The 12,892-nt window shown below is 32.2% G+C and overlaps 1 protein-coding gene across 1 annotated transcript in view; it reads left to right on the forward strand.

Annotated features, from left to right (window-relative positions):
- The window catches only part of LOC129800110 (nuclear cap-binding protein subunit 1), a 41,929-nt gene that overhangs the window by 20,131 nt on the left and 8,906 nt on the right, over positions 1-12,892 (forward strand). The window lies entirely within an intron of this gene.

Consider the following 12,892-nt stretch of genomic DNA (forward strand, 5'->3'; position numbering starts at 1 on the left):
ATAATACTCCCACTTCTCAAAAAAAAAGGGTAGCCAAGTGAGACAAAAAACACTTTGCGGTGTGCTTCAAGACGTCAGTTGTCCAATTTGTTCCTAACTGATTTAAATTGATTCATAAATAAGTGAGAATTTGTTCAGTATTCCAAGACCTTTCAGATGAATCCGTGTTTGTCCAAATCTGTTAAAAACTAAGGCCTCCAGAACCTTTCATGTCTTCGAGTTTGAAAAACTTTTCTGGGGAAGAAAATGAGCTTTGCGATATCGTCTTGGGAAACGTTAAATGGAAAAGTATAACCAGAAAGGAAGTGTTAGAGACGAAAACCATGAAGATGAAATTGTTATAGACGAAATTGGTAAAGATCAAATAGTCAAAAACGAAATTGATAACGAGGAAATTACCAAAAACGAATAAAGGACAGAATTGCCAAAGACGAAATGGTTAAAGACAAAATTGCTAAAGATCAAATAGTCAAAAACGAAATTGATAACGAAGAAATTACCAAAAACGAAACAAGGACAGAATTGCCAAAGACGAAATGATTAAAGACGAAATTGGTAAAGATCAAATAGTCAAAAACGAAATTGATAACGAAGAAATTACCAAAAACGAAATAAGGACAGAATTGCCAAAGACGAAATGGTTAAAGACGAAATTGGTAAAGATCAAATAGTCAAAAACGAAATTGATAACAAGGAAATTACCAAAAACGAAATAAGGACAGAATTGCCAAAGACGAAATGGTTAAAGACGAAATTGGTAAAGATCAAATAGTCAAAAACGAAATTGATAACGAAGAAATTACCAAAAACGAAATAAGGACAGAATTGCCAAAGACGAAATGGTTAAAGATGAAATTGCTAAAGATCAAATAGTCAAAAACGAAATTGAAAAAAAGACATTACCAAAAACGAAACAAGGACAGAATTGCCAAAGACGAAATGGTTAAAGACGAAATTGGTAAAGATCAAATAGTCAAAAACGAAATTGATAACGAAGAAATTACCAAAAACGAAATAAGGACAGAATTGCCAAAGACGAAATGATTAAAGACGAAATTGCTAAATATTAAATAATCAAAAACGAAAATGATAACGAGGAAATTACCAAAAACAAAATAAGGACAGAATTGCCAAAGACGAAATTGGTAAAGATCAAATAGTCAAAATTGAAATTGATAACGAGGAAATTACTAAAAGCCAAATAAGGACAGAATTGCCAAATACGAAATGGTTAAAGACGAAATTGCTAAAGATCAAACAGTCAAAGACGAAATTGCTAAAGATCAAACAGTCAAAAACGAAATTGATAACGAGGAAAATAACAAAAACGAAATAAGGACAGAATTGCCAAATTCGAAATGATTAAAGACGAGATCAAATAGTCAAAAACGAAATTGATAACGAGGAAATTGCCAAAAACGAAATAAGGACAGAATTGCCAAAGACGAAATGGTTAAAGACGAAATTGCTAAAGATCAAATAGTCAAAAACGAAATTGAAAAAGAGGACATTACCAAAAACGAAATAGAGACAGAATTGCCAAAGACGAAATAGTTTAAAAGGAAATTGTCTAAAAGGAAATTTTTAAGGAAGTTATTTATAAAGACGAATTTGTCAAAGACGAAATGGTCAAAGACGAGAATTTTCTAAAGACGAAATTGACAAAAATAAAATTGTAAAAGACCAAATTACTAAAGGCGAATTTGACTAAGACGAAATGATTAAGGATTATGACTAAATTGTCAAAAATCAATTTGTCAGAGACGAATTTACTAGAGACGAAATTGCCAAAGACGAAATTAATAAAGACGAATTTACCAAAGACGAAATGGATAAGGACGAAATTGTTAAAGATCAAATAGTCGAAGACAAAAATGGGCGCAGAGGAAATTGTTGAAGGCGAAATTGCCGAAGATAATATTGCCAAGGGTAAAACGGATAAAGACGAATTTGACAAAGTTGAAATCGCCAAAGACAAATTTAGTCGAAATAGTCAAAAAATAATTTTTTAAACATAATATTGATATAGGGCAATTTTTTAAAGATGGCATTGTCAAAGACGACATTGCAGAAGAGAAAATTGTTAAGGATGAAATTTGGAAAAGCTAAATTTTCAAAGTCGAAACTGCTAGTTACAAAATTGTAAAAGAGGAAACGGTTTAAGGCGAAGTAAGTAAAGACGATATAAATAAAGTTGAAGTTGTCAAATACGAAATTGACAGAGATGAAATTGTGAAAACGAAATTACCAAATAGCGAATTTTTTATGGCTCTGGTACACCTTATTAGATCAGGAAAATTTCATTAAGTCGAAATTCGAATCCTTTTCTTTCTCACAGACTTTGCATATGTCTATCCTACTCTCTCGTACTCTTCTTCTTTTTTTTGAACATCACAAGAAATTGAGTTTAGCTCAATCGGATTTGGTGTGCGAAAGAATGAAATAGACATATGCAAAAGTGTAAGAAAGGGATGTGAATTTTGATTTCATGAAATTATACTGAACTAAAAGGTGTGCCAGAGGAATAAGGACCAAATTGTCAAAGAGGAAATTGACAGAGATGGAATTGTGAAAACGAAGTTGCCAAAAGCGAAATTTTAAAGTTAATTTTATCTTCGACGTCACTGTCAAAAATGACATTTCAGAAGGCAAAATTCGTAAGAACGAAATTTCGGAAGACGAAATTACCAACTTTGAAAGAAACTGCAAACACCGAAATTTCTAAACGTGCTTGAATTTCCGTTACCCATTCGAAAGTCTGACGAAGTGCACGTATTCGCCGCTTGAGGGCTGATAGTACTTTCCTTTAACAATTTTGATATTTTTGACAAATGACAGAGCACTCAAGTTGTAATTTTTTGCACGGGAATTTTTGAAAGTCTTTCCATTATTTTATTATTATTATTGATTAAAAAAAATAAATCATTAGATCAAGGACTTTGAAGTTTAGTATAATGGAAGATTCGCACATTATACAATTGTTGTTTAGTTAAGTCCTCTCTTTCGAATATTTCCTGCATGATATTTAACTGCAACGAAATCAAATGGGAATGATTACTAAAATGTGGATTCTTGTTTGAAAGTTCAACTGAATCTATTTGACAAGTTTGTTAGTCCTGTCAGTGCTCAAGTGGTGAATACGCGAACTTCTAGTGCATTTCCGAATACATATGACAGTGCATTGTTAAAAATTTACTTACAGGATATTACTGATAGGGATTAAACGGTTAAAGTTATTGATGTTCGAAAATTAAACTACAGTGAATTTATGAACTATAGCTCTACGAATATAATAAAGGAATCGATCAGTGTTTTCCTCAGAACAAATTAAAACCTTCTGACAATTTTCGGACATTCTGGAATTTTCGAAATTCGAATAGAAAATCACACGAGCCTTAAGGCGTCTACACATTGGGAGCAATTTTCGTCAAAAATTGCGTTTTTGACAGAAATTTGACGTTTCCCCCTACAACGCTGCAGGGAATTTCCTTCAAAAAAGCAATTTTTGACAAAAATTGCTCCCAAGAGGCCATTATGGAGAAAACGAGCAGTCGAAAAGTCTTTTAAAGACCTTGTTTTTTTTTCGTTTGGAGAAGCAACACCTGTTAGATGATTAAACGCATAACGAAATCTTCATGTGGATGATCTTCGAAACATATTCGAAAATTTTTTCGAACACTTTGATATCAAGAACATGGTTTTTGGTTGTAAAGGGCAGCAGTGCTGGGAAATGAAGATCATGTTAACGATTGAAAGTTGACTTCTACGGGTATTCCGCAAGGACATCAAGTCCCTATCTCCAACCGATTTGCCCCCAAACAGGGGGCCCATGAAGTCTAATAAAAAGTGAAGCTATTTTTTCACTTTTCCTTGTAAACATTTTGCAGATATTGCACCGCGACTTAAACAAATTCGCTCGTAGTTGTCGTATTTTTTCGGCGAACATTATGAAATGTGTATTTTTAGATAGCTTTTAATGCACAATTTCGAAATATATCAGACTGATAAGTCAATTCTCTTTGAGAAAAAACTTGCCAATAGGCTTCAGTGCCTCTGTGCAAAAACGTACGGAAAAATGAATGTTGAGAGGCCCTTGATACAATATTCTTTCTCTGAAGTGTTCGAGCAATAAAAAGCACAAAATCATCCCCCAAACATCATCAAACATTACTCTAATACTCCGATAACACTATTTTATCTCTAAGTATGCAATAATACTTATGTGTGATACTTGGGCAAATATGTTTCGTTCTTTCTTTTCTTGTGTGGAGTGGTTTTTAGTGCAATTTTTTGCGCCAAAAGCGATTCACGCGATAAATGCTGCACTTTGTGGATTTTCCAAGTTTTTCTTCCATCTTCTTTCTCTCGTGATGACTTTGGGAGAGAAATGGAAATAAAAACAGAAGCAAAAAAAGATCCAAGAGATTTTTTTCTCCTTCGTGGTTGATCTTTTCGACATTTTGTGGTGCAGAAAATAATAAATGTTTGAGGAAGAAAAAGAGAGTGAGACGATTTTCTACTTGAGCACATTCTTTGAATTCCAAGCAAAGATACAAGAATAATTAATAGTTTCATGTTTGGAGATTTATAATGGTGGATTTTGAGATGATTTGCAAAATTGAATGTTTGTGTTTACACGCAAAATAAGCATAGAAATCATCTCACAAAAATTTGCAATTAATTTTAAGTGTCTCGTTGAATTAAGAGATATATTGGGGTTTGCAATGGTTTTTTTTAATATCTTTTTTTTTTAAATATACTTACGGACTTACGAAATGCTCTTAAGTCGTATTAACCACAAACAAGTTCGTAAAATGTTTGTACTTTTCTCACAAATATTGTTTGTAAAATGATCATTTGACGAGCATTTTTTACACTTTTACAAACATTTGTCTGTAAATGTTCGTATACACAAAAAAGTTCGTAAAATTTTGTCATTTGTTTGTATTTTTGCCAGACAAACAAAAATCTACAAACAACTGTTTGTCAAAGAACCAAAAATGTTTGTCAAGTGATCATGTTACGAAAAATTTTGTGAAAAAAAGTACAAAGTTTTGTGGGTTAGGGTAAGTGTGCCTAATTCCGGCCAGCTTATAATTTCGGCCACATTTTTTGTTACTCGAATTTCATTGAATTTTTATTTCTAGGAATAATACAATGAAAAAAATAACAAAAATATCGCTTCGACGAACAAGATGATCTAAAAAAGACATTAGAAGAATTCCAGAAGGTTAAGGAACTGTGAAAATGAAGGTGGCCGAAATAGGCCACAAATGTAATGTCTACATTTTTATGCATTTTAGAATGTATTAAGAGTGAATTTAGAGAAAATAAAGACGATAGACTGCCTACAAGGTTCCAAGGAACACTTCCTTATAAAAAAGTAACAAATAAATTCAATTTGTATTAAAAATATTACATTTCAAACTTGAGACTTTGGCGCTTGCATGCAACTATGCCGAAATTTGGGACACTTACCCTATACGATTTACAACCATTTCGTAAATTCCCAATAAAAATTGACAAACATTTACGAACAATTTTGCGAAATATTTTTAGTGTAGTTTTTAAAATATGGGTGTGATGAGTCACGTTTATTGAGAAACATAGGAAACGTTTAGTTATTACGAAGCTTGGTATCGTACAAAGCATGGACACTTTCTCATAGTCTTTTCAAAAGGATCATAGACCAAAATGGCACTTCGTCTCTTCAAAATGAAACTGTTCTAACTGCATTTCCTTCACTAAGAAAAAAAAGAGGGTGCGATTTACTTTTTTTCCTCATAACTTTAACACTTTTTAGGTGTAAAAATATATCAACATTTTTTAATGTTAATTTTACACCTTTTTAATGGTACAATTAACATGAAAAAGGGTAACTTTAACCCCCAATACACCTAAAAAAGGTAATATTTACACCGATTTTGGATCAATACTGCAGGGTAAAATTAACATTTCCGGAATATTATTTTAACTTTTTCAGATTTCTCTCAGTGTTTGTATCTGCAATCGCAGCAAACGACGACGCTTCATGATGCGTCATTACCAACAAAAGCTAATACAAATTAAATGCACTTAGGACAGTTTCATTCTGAAGAGACAACTTGCATGAAAGCACTCTTTGTTTGAAGCAGAGGTGTGCAAGAACCGTTTGAAACCGAACAAACGTCAAATGAAACTTGAACTTGGTCAAAACGCTACCTGAACAAACTTATTTTGACGTTTATTCGGTTTCAAATGGTTCTCGCACACCCCTGGTTTAAAGGATCACTTTAGTAATCCAAATAAAAGGTCCTACGAATTGATTATACTTGGAGAGTGTCCTAAATTCGATTCTTTCAGAGATTAACACTTAAGTGTATACTTCGGGAGAGAAAACTATAAAGATTAAACTAAATAAGACGTACTTCCAAAATCGGAATCAATGTTCTGTTTAAGAAGTCAAACTTGTAGAAATGTAATTACAATGAACCAATTCTATTTTCCAGTGTGATATTACATAGGCGCAACACCTAGCTACAAGTTTATTTTAAATAAAATAGCTTTAGTTTTCGTGCAAAATGTTTTGCAAAACCTTTCGCTTTTTTCACTCTCTTTTTTTTTCCTTCAGTAAAATCTCTTCTAGAGCATTTTCATCTCATTTCACCTCAGACGATGAACAGCAGTAAAAATAAGAGAAATATTTCTTCTCATTCATTCCCTCTTGGAAAAATATATATATTTTTCTTCACAATCCCATACTTCCATCAATCCGTAAAAGAATTCGAAAGTTATGACTTCAATATTTGCCAGTGTTTTATATATTTGCTCACAATTTTTTTCCCCTTAAGTCTATTGGCTCAGTTTTCGTGCAAAATGTTTTGCAAAACCTTTTAGCTCTTCCCTCAAATTCATTTCTTTGGTTTTTTTTTTAAGTTTTCCATCAAAGCGTAACCACGTAAAATTGAGCTCAAATTGAAAGGCACGACACTTGCTGGAGCAAAAGCATCCAATCATAGAAATCACCAAATGATAGAATTTACACACGATGAAGTTCATTTTATCGTAAAAACCGCACGATGGCCTGAATGTAACTCCGTCAAAATTTTCGCTTTTTTCACTCTCTTTTTTTTTCCTTCAGTAAAATCTCTTCTAGAGCATTTTCATCTCATTTCACCTCAGACGATGAACAGCAGTAAAAATAAGAGAAATATTTCTTCTCATTCATTCCCTCTTGGAAAAATATATATATTTTTCTTCACAATCCCATACTTCCATCAATCCGTAAAAGAATTCGAAAGTTATGACTTCAATATTTGCCAGTGTTTTATATATTTGCTCACAATTTTTTTCCCCTTAAGTCTATTGGCTCTTCTTGTGCAGCAATAGAAGCAGAAAAATAGAAAATAGAAGGATGAAAAATAACACTTCACACTTTATCGATTAAACATAAATTGTGAAGATCATCTCTTTCTATATTTCTTTTTTCTTTTTCTCACGAAGAAACTTTCCACGGTACAAAGTGTGTAAGTAATGTGCAACTGAAGGGAGGAGGAATGCATTTTGAAGCCATTTATTCCCTGTTTCTTTGAAAGATAGGAGAAGGCTTTGAGGCTTCGCACTCCGCACACACTGTGGCTTCGGACGTTTTATATTTCTCCCATATTCCTTCAATCAATCTGACCTAATTTTTCAGGAAATGAGTGACTTAAGTCAGATTAATTAAGAGAATATGGGAAAAATGTGAAATGTCCGAAGCTACAGTCTGTGCGAAGCTTGAAACCGCTCCCCTAATTCTCTGAGGCTATTTGAGAAAATCACTCTCCATTTCAACTTCTTTTAATGTTCTTTTGTTAAACCGAGAAGAAATGCATAAGCCAAAGACTTTTTGACTCTCGCATCAACAAATCCCGGAAGTTTTTCATACACGCAGAAAAAATCACATAACAATATGCGAAAGATTTCTACATCATCAACAACACGATTTGCCCCCCATTGAAATTTGCTCCAACGACCTTTACGTGCAATTAATTTAGCAAAATGATCAAAGAGACTTTTTACTTATTAACCAGGGAAAAATAAATAAAAACAAATAACATCAAAATAGTCCATTGAAAATAAATATCACTCAATGCACTTTGCCAATTATTTCTCATTTTTATTCCTTCAAAACTCGCCATCTCGATAATTTCTTCAACGGCTCGTTGACTATGAGATTGAAGAGATTTCCACTACGATATCTTACAATACAAACAGTTATTCTTGGATATCAAGCCCCCTTTTCTACCATCTCAGCAATTTTGTTATTTAATAGAAGATTTTTTTTATATCCAATGCAGAAATTTTACTTTCAGAACAAAAACTTTCCCTCCCGACAAAGGAGAGTTCGAAGATATTGTAGGAATTTTTTTTACTTAAAATAACTTTTCCGCACTAGCACAAAACCAGGCGACTTGCAAAATATCGCATTTGTAATACAAAATATTTTAGACAGTACTTTTGACCTTCTTGCATCAATTATCCGGGCAAATTTTCAAGAATTTTGCAATAATCTTTGCCTTTTGCAAACTCAGTGAGAAAATTATATTGCATTTCCTGTGGGAAAAATATTTAAGTAAAAAATAACACTCTAACTTGCAATATATGGAAGAAATTTCTATTGATTTGTGCTAAAAAAGTTGTTTTTATTAAGAAAAGTGATGGCAAAAACTCTCCAGACTTGCAAAGTGTTTGAATTCATGAGTAGAGGAAGGGTTTTAGGCTTCGCACACGTCGCACGCACTCTGGGTTCGAACACTTTATGTTACTGCTCGAACTCAAAGAGGACCAGTTATATAATTCACTTTATTTTCAACTTGTGATACAGCTAGATGCCAAACGGTAGATATCGACTTTCGGTTTTCGACAACCCCCCACATATGTCAACATTATCTAGGACACTTTTTTTATTTCCTCCCACCTCCTCCTATCCTCCAAAACCATGTTTTTTGGTTGATTTCGAAACGGCTCCTACGATTTCTTTCATTTTCGAATGTGTTTTAGAGGTAGTCAAGACGAATATTTCGTCCTTGGATACTTATGTTCGAAAACCATTTCGATATCGAATTTTCGAAGATCAAAATTTAACCACTTTGGTGGGTAGGAGAATCTCTTTAGGGGAAGGAGTTGAAAGTTATTAAGTTTATTAAGTTATTAAGTTATTATTATTATTATTATTTACTCTTTATGATTGCTTGCGCGGTTTTGTTTGAAGTCAAGGGGCACAAAATAGATTTATCGTTCAAATTTTTGTGAAACAAGGGACTAACTCAAGCAAGTTGATCCCGTGTCATTCTAATTTCATGAAAATTTGCACATCATTTAGAATGACAAAGAGCTAAGTCATAAAAAAAACATATTTTGAAAGATAAAAATATGTATGTTACGATGTTTATAATAATGCTCATACAAATAGAAAAGAATTAAATTGTTTTTATTAACATACTTAATTGAGATAATTATTTATACAAAGTTGAATCTTTCATGCTGTCTCCTGAAAAATGGCTCAGATTGAGTTGGCCCCTTCTAATTTCCAAGGAGCGATTTAAACAACGTTGTCATTACAAAACCTAAAACTTCACGAAATTTCGAGAGAAAAACACCTGTCCAAAATAAGGAGTATCATCTCACTGGTGAATCTTTGAAAAAATTGCTCTTTCACACGAAAAACGTAATTCGTCAGTTAAATCAGCACCTGTCGTAACTTCATTTTTGCGATTTGGAATCAGCGTAATTTTGTTTATTAAATGTACTTGAGAAACAGAAACTTTTATAAGCCCATTAAAAATTATTTTAAACAAAAATTATCGTAAGTGCCCGTAATTAATAAAAATTTATCAGAATTTGCTGTAACTTCTATTTTTGGGGAAGTTACGACAAATTTTCATTCAAAATTTTCTCTGATCAGCATTTGCTGTATCTTCTTTTACTCGTTTGCCGCAGCAAAAATGTAATATTTCTCACTAAAACGTTCACAAACTCTTCCAAATATCCAAAGACAGTGCGAATAATGCAACATTAAATCATTTTAATTCAATTTTTGTGAAAAAAAGTAAAAAAAAAATCCCTGCCCATCTGTCATTAATTCAAAACAAAACAAACGACGACGCAGCGCATAAAATTTATTCAATAAAATTTATGAAATAAAAGTTTTTAGGGACAGCGATAAGAGTTTAATGGATTAATTTAGTCAAATAAAGGCGCTTATTATCACTAGAGTAATTGAAATTGATATAATACATTTATGAAACTTGTCGTAACTTCCAAGATCTCCATACATTGGAAGTTATGGCTTTATAAACGATGGAAGTTACGATAAAATATTATTGTGTTTCTTCTAACATATTTCTCAATATCTCAGCTTTTAAATAATTTTCTAAAGATTTTCTCGAGTTAACTTAGAGTTTATTAGTGCCACTTTTATTATTTTGACTTAAAAGTATCGCATTCGGGGCTCATTTTTAAGAAAAATAATATTGAACTGAAAATTTCGTCTCCTGAAAAGTTATTAAAAGGAAGTTACGACAAATTCTGATTTAACTGACGATATATTGACCACTGAAAACTTTAGAAATGTGCAAAGCGACCATTTGTTTCTCAAATAACATAATTACATAATAAAACTCTGGTAATACAATTTTAATTCCATGTATTTGACCATTTTTAACCACTTTTTTAGATTTGTCAAGAAACTTTTGACCTATGGGAAATGATGAAAATTTTTCCATCTGATTTCTCGAACATTGCTCTGTCAAGAAACTTTTGGCCGATACTGTATTCACAATGTTTGAGAAAAGCAGGGATGTTAATTTTGATTTCATGAAATTTTCCTGGTCTAAAGGGTGTGGCGAAGGTGTTATCCCCAAAATTCAACTCACAATCGAATTTCTAAGTATTCCGAGTTGCAAAAACTCCGAGTTGGAGGCACTTCGGGGTCACCTGTAAAGAACTTCAGTAGCTATAAGCTTATCTAGGTTCATTTCATGAGTTATTTTCTGTTTTGTTCCCTGCTTAAAATTACTTCACTGGTATATGTTTAATTTGACATGAATTATAGCTCTAAGGTAAAAAATCGTCTTTTAGCGCATGAAATGGATAATTGCAAGCAAATTGATAATGCGACTACATTGATTTGCCAAATATGAGGAGAGTCATTTAAAAAAAACTATGTTGGAATGAAGGTGTTAGTTACATGAGGGATTGTATATGGAGCTGTCACACAATCAATCATATACATGAAGCTCATTATGCAGAGGGCGAGCAATAAAGTTGAGAAAGACCTTTGAATATTAAAGTAATATAAAAATAAGAAAAAAATGATGGCAAGAAGAGTGCATCACTTAATGTATCTTGTGCCAAGAGTCATGCTTGAAGATTGTCCAAAATACTAATGACAAAGAGACTATAAAAAGTTGCATAATCGGTCTTGTGTGAATAATTTTCGTCGCTGAGAAATTAAATTTACCATTCAAAATGACAGTCGTTGGAAAAATTAAATTATCTCTTGTGTGTGTCCATTGGAAACCTTGATTAAAACAAATAATAATGATGTTCATGAGACTAGAAGAATTCTCTTCCATCAACAGAGTTTTTTTTCTTTTACATCACTTGTTCTTGGACATACTTTAATGATTTGTGGGACACATTTTAAATCATCTCGAGGGTCGCCGGAAGTTAATGCAATGCAGAGAGTAAGAAAATGTAATTTCAAATGAAAGTCGTACACAAAAAAGTCCATTTGTGAAAGAACTATAGAGATATTTATTAAATTGTAAAATTACAAAAATGATTTTATTTATCTTTTCTCTCATCTCCATATTAACTTCTTTAGAAGTGAAAATATTTGCTAAAGTGATTTGTAAAAGAAAAGAAAGAGATTAATGTAAAAAAAATATCATGCAAAAATGCAAATTGGCTCAGCTTCAATGATTATTTCTCATTTTGAGATGATTATATGGAAGAGATCCAAAGCTGCTGCACTATTTGTTCGTGTTTTTTTTGTTGTTGCTGTTTGAAATGGAGGTGAACATTAATAAAAACTTTTCCAGATACAAGCCACATTTTATGGGCATAAGAAAAAAAATTGCAAATGCATCAAATTGTTCAATGGACGATGGAAAATTGGGTTAATTTGCAACAATGCACTTCGCACCGAATTTTTTCTCTGTTTCTCTCCTTGTAAGGGCCTCACACAATATTAATCCAAATATAATTAATTTAATAATTTTATTGGAAATATTTGTATGAATCAATCAAACTTCTTCCCCATCACGAACTTGGTGAAATTTGCGGAGAGACTTCAATCTGCGATTTTCTTAGAAGTATCAAACGCTTAAAGCAAAATTTTAAAATTGAAAATAAAAATAAAAATAATTTTTTCATGACTTTCTCATTAAATCCTTATTGGTGAAAACTACCTCAATAACGTTTTTTAAATAGGAAATCTTAAAGAATTATTTATATACAGCTAAATATTCAATATCATAAAACACTTTTATCACTTAGCGCTTTCTGGGTGTAGCTTGAAAGCATTCAGTGCTTCAGCCAATCAGGGAAGGGCAAGGAAATAAATTTTCATGAAATAATTTATTTAGGGAAGAATGAGGCAGTTCAAGCAGCCATGTCTGAAGTTAACCTACCCTTCCTTAATTGCATGTTGACAATTTTTAAACTAAAAGCTTGATTTCACTGATTTGAAAATTTCGGTAAGGCCACGCCTATTCGGAAGCCACGCCCATTTGCATACTTTGTTCCTTCTTAGTTGTCATTCTGTTTATATTTTAAAGATTCTTAGATCTTTTGAAATATTATACAAATTTTGGGAAACTTTGTATATCAAAAATTTGAAAGGCAAATAAAGTATCTTTAACTTAAT

Source organism: Phlebotomus papatasi, chromosome 1 (assembly GCF_024763615.1).
Source record: "Phlebotomus papatasi isolate M1 chromosome 1, Ppap_2.1, whole genome shotgun sequence".
Classification (NCBI taxonomy): Eukaryota; Metazoa; Arthropoda; class Insecta; order Diptera; family Psychodidae; genus Phlebotomus; species Phlebotomus papatasi.